Source organism: Pelophylax lessonae (genome assembly GCF_965119305.1).
Source record: "Pelophylax lessonae genome assembly, chromosome: 4".
NCBI classification, from domain to species: Eukaryota; Metazoa; Chordata; class Amphibia; order Anura; family Ranidae; genus Pelophylax; species Pelophylax lessonae.
The window spans coordinates 500,307,149-500,312,418 of NC_138771.1; positions in this window are offsets into that span (position 1 = coordinate 500,307,149).

Genomic DNA, 5,270 nt, shown 5'->3' on the forward strand with positions numbered 1-5,270 from the left:
TTTGGTGATGACTGCTGTTTTTTGAACATCAAAAACTTGGCCGTGTATTAAAATGATAGGAATTTATAAATAAGGGGGAAAAAAAGCAATAGCTGGAAAGAAAATAGTCATTAGCGGGGGCCTTGGGCTATGGGGCCCCATGTTGTGGGGGGTGCAGTAAGGGTCGGAACCTCTCCTGCCTCTGCATTACCTAGCCATTTCTTGCACTGTGCTGGGACTGAGTTTTCAAAGTGCTAGCTCAGTCTTGCAAATTACATTGAAAGACTAGAGATCTGCTGTTGTAACTGTCGGCACTCTGCTGTCAGTGTGACAGCCAGCCACTTTCTTTTCAAGAGCTTTGTGTGTTCCTGATCAACAGAGTACAATGCCTGGCTGTTGCAGTTTTTATACAAGGAGAGCCATGAGTACTTTTAGAGGCCTTAGATAGCAGGAATCACAAGCAATCACCCCTCCTGAGTCAAGCTCTTACTTTCCTGACCGCTCCATGTCAGCACAGCTGGGATGAGGCACCACCCACCCCCTGCATAATCAGGACCTGACTTATAAAATTGTGCCCACCTGTAGCCTCGGCGTTTCTTTTTCTTTCATCTGTGTCAGGAAATGAGGCTTCTCCCTTCCTAGCCAGTTCAATGGTCTGGCTGTCCGTCCAGGAGTATCCAGAGCAGGGTTTCTCAACCAGGGTTCCTCCTGAGGTTGCTAGGGGTTCCTTGAGCAATAGACAATTTCTGCCTCTCAGATAAGTTTCCAATGACACCATTGTTTCTTTTAGCGATCTATAAGGGGGGTAATTCTTCCCAATGATGACAAGAGTAAGGAGCATTCTTCCCACTGACTGTCACACTAATGTGTCATGAGTTGTAGATTTTTAATTTTGAGCAGGGGTTCCCAGAGACCAGAAATGTATTGTTTATCTGTGTTAAAAAGGTTGAGAAAGGCTGATCCAGAGATGTGTACATGGTCCCTGCTGTGATCCCCAATCTGCTTGAGGTGCAGGGAGCCCCGCTGCTGCTCCTCGGGGCAGCGGATATCCTGGCTAAGAAGCCTGCTGTTTGAGGGATGTTTGTGGGCTGTATGGAGGGGCAGACATCATTCTTACTGTGGGCGCTGTAGGGCTGCCAGTGGTTCCCTCTGCTGTCGATTTGGCTCTGGCCCGGAGGAGCCTCTGGGCCAGCGTGAAGCGCATGCTGGAAACCCACGCTGAGCATGTGCAGAGCCGCCTCACCAATCAAGAGAGGGGGAGAGGGAGCTAAATTTAAAGATGCTTCTGGTGAGAAGGCATATTCTGCTATGCTGTGTTTTGTCTCCCTGGCCAGGCTATGCCTGCTGCTCCTGTTCCTCCGTTATACCTTGCAATTGCGATATATGCATTGCTTGCTTTAGATTTTTTGCCTTACTGATGGCTCTTTTTTGGTTTCCCTGCAGCAGTGTCAGTATGCCTACCCCCTCAAAAGACTAGCGCTCGCAGAGAAGGTAGGGTAGGGGTACAGAAACTCATCAAAGACCAGAAGCAGAGAGGCAAAGTCTTACAGGCCAGGAAGTGAATTTTGCCGACAATGCCTGAACTTCGTTACAGCCCGCAAGTTGAAGAGGCCCACTTTCTCTTTGGGTCAGGGGTCCCAGAAGTCTTTTTCACTATCTACCAGCTCGCACTTGCTACATACAGGCCAGATTATTCAAATTCCGGTGTGGGCTCAAAAGATAAAAGATCCTTGGGTAATATCGACCATTCGGTAGTCATGCCTGGAGGTTCCTCAAGCATCCCTGCAGAACCTTTGTTCCGACCAAAACTCCTCTGTCAAAGGGAAGACAGGATGTGCTATGGGAATACGTCAAAACCCTACTGAGCCAGGGGGTGATAGTGGCAGTACCCCAATAAGAAGGTTTTTCTGGGGTCTACTCATCTCTGTTCTTAGTACAGAAAATGTCAGGAGACTAGTGATAGACCTGCTGCAGACAATTCTGAAGGTCACACAGCCGGGGGACTGGCTTCTGTCAGTAGATCTCAAAGATGCATATTTCCACATGCTGGTGGCCCTGGTCTTTCAGAAATACCTGCGGTTTGCAGTGGGGCAGCTTCAGTATCAGTTTGTGTGTCTGCCCTTTGGGTTAACCACATCAGCCACAGTGTTCACGAAGATTCTGGTGGCACATCTGTGAGTTAACAAATGAAAACATGAGGAAAATGTGAGGGTGCTCAATGCTTAGCAGTTAGCACTGTGCAGCATCACAGGCCTTCCAGAGCAGCACTATGCATTATGCATTACAGGCCTCCCGACGAGTCTCGACCATCCAGAGCAGAGCCCTCAGACCACCATCCAGAGCACTGTGTGCAATACAGGCGGCCTCTTACCACTGACAGCCAGAGCACTGTGCATTTATAGGCCTCTCCTGAGACCACCATCCAGCACTGTGCAGCATTATAGGCCTCTCATACCACCATCCAGAGCACTGTGTGCATTACAGGCCTCCTCAGACCATCCAGAGAGGCTAAATCTGTATCTGTCAGCTTGTTTAAACCTTAATACTATAATATTATAATTTTTTACTGCAGAAGTATTTAATAAATTTGGAAAGTCTAGAGAAATGCTTTAATAATGCTCAAAAAAGATAAACAGGTGTCCTAACAAAAGAAACACCTGTATGTAATGTGGACTTTAAGGGAACAACATGAGACACATATCAAAAGTTAAATTCTGTAAAATATAAATTTATTGAACAATCAAACATGAATATTAAAAATAGAGACGGGCCCTATCTCCCGGGCCCAGCTCACAAGACAACAAAGAAACCAAACAGGAGAAAATAATCTCCTTAAGTGCCGGTTCACACTATTGCGATGCGGGAATACTGCGAATATACTGCGTGTTCCCATATCGCATCCGCAGCACAGGCAGTTCACACTGCCATATGCGATATGCTGGGGGTGTCAATTCAAAGTTAACGACACCCCCAGATCATATCGTAGTACGATCTGACAGTTCGCAGAGGAATCGAATCGCACTGGTGTGAACCACCATGCAATCCGATTCTGCTGCGGACCAAAAAAGGGTCCTGTGCGTGTTCACTGTGATTGTGGTGCGAATTAAGCCATACAAACTGTATGCCTGAACTCGCACCGCACAGACATCGCATGAGATTTTAGGAGCAGTGCGCTCCGAACCATATACGATGTCTGTGATCGCAATGGTGTGAACCGGCACTTAAGTATGTGTTGTAAACACCTTACATTTGAAACCTAGACAAGACAAATAAAATGATACAAATCATAAGTACGTGGATACATATATTCTTGTCTGATCCCAGGTCCCGTTAAAATTAGGGCATTGTAGGGCATTTTAGAATCTGCTGGCGGCGGAAGTTCGCCATAGAGAATACCGAGGACCAGATGGTCCCCAGCAGTCTCTATGGCTCTCGGAGGCCCGGGCGTGACATTATGTCGCCACGTCCAGCCTGGCAGTTCTAAATACTGCCGTGATCTCGGATAGAAAGGCCGAGAGCTTTTTATTTTTTCTTTCTTTTTTTTTTTAATCTCAGTCTTTCATGCCTAGAAGAAAGATGTAGGGACTTATAAATCTCAGATCTCTTTGTGAGGAGGACCTGTCGTGCCCTGTTCTTATTAAAAGGGATGTTTAAAATTACTTGTATTAGGAATAAAAGTGATCAAAATAATATATTTAAAAGGAAAGTGTAAAAATCTAAAAGTCAACAATAAAAAAAAAAAAAAAAAGTTTTTAAGCTCTCTGTGCATGTTCGCATGTAGAAGCAAACGCATACGTTCGTCACGACCACATATGTAAACGGCGTTCAAACTACACATGAGTTAACGTCGCAAATGTTAGCGTGACAGCAACAATTGTAGCCCAAGTCCTTCTCTGTATCTCTAAACTGGTAACCTGTAAAAAACGTTAAAGCGTCGCCTATGGAGATTTTTATCGAAGTTTGGCGCCATTCCACGACTGTGCGAATTTTAAAGCGTGACATGTGGGGTATGTATTTACTCGGTGTAACATCAGCTTTCACAATAAGTTTGAAAAATTGCTGGGCAAATGCTGTGTGACATAAGAGTTGCAATGACCGGCATTTTATTGCCTAGGGTCTCTACTAAAAATATATATATAATGTTTGGGGGTTCTGAGTAATTTTTCCAGCAAAAAAAATTATGATTTTTACATTAAGGAGAGAAGTGCCCGAAATATGCCGGTATAGAAGTGGTTAACTGTCCCAAGAACCTCTTATGGCATGTGGACCCACCGCCCAGGAAACGATATCACAGATGGTCCCCAAAATACAAAAGTCTCGCTCGCCGCAGTGTAAAAATCTTTAAAAACTTGTATTTAAGGGATACAATATTGCACTTACAGCAAGAAGAACATGTAATAGCATTAGGATCAAAACAAGCCGACTGGCTAATCGCAGCTACCTGTCCTTCAGGGATTCGAGAAGCGCGGTGACATCAGCTGACGGAGTGATGTGCTGATGTCACCGCGATTATCGAAGTCCGTGCAATCTGGTAAGCGAGCACTTTATATATGGTGGAGGTGACTGTCACAGGATCACTCAATTGAAGTTGGCAGATGGTGCGGATGTTACCAAAGAACCTTTATTAGCACATTGGGACTTTGTGTTTATCTCTGGTGTTTGTGTCAATTTGTATTATGCAGCATGAGAGGGTTAATGTATTTCCCCTGGTCACTGATACATTAGTGGCAAGTGGTAGTTAATTAACCCCTTTGTACTGCATTAGTGACACCAGTGTCAGTGTTACTGGTGTATCAGTGACCAGCAGCAATACATTAACCCCCTCATGCTGCATATTACATAAATTAAATGAAAGGAAGGAAGGAATTCACTGGGAAGCAGGAGGGAGTGGATGGATGGGATGGATCAGACTCCATCTTTACCCTTCTGGTTGCTGGTGTTCAATCTTCCCATCCACACATCATCTTCTCTGAGGCAGAAAACTGTTGGGGAGTGTGGGTGGGGCAAGCACAGGAGGGGAGGGCAGGAGGAGGAGGAGCAGTAGAAGCAGCTCTCTATCCTCTACTGTCTGTGGGGGAGGGGAAGTGTCAGCTCAGCAGCTCTATCTGGCTGTGATCCGAAATGAAAGGCGTGTGGCGGGTGCAGGAGCTCACTCAGCACATCGTTGCAGGAGGTAGAGCTACTAGCGGCTGGATCAATAACACAGTTGTCCAGCCACTTTTTAGAAGTGCACTTCACTGCGCCCCCTCCCTCCATCCAATAAATTGTACCGCCCAGGGCATACCGGCTCT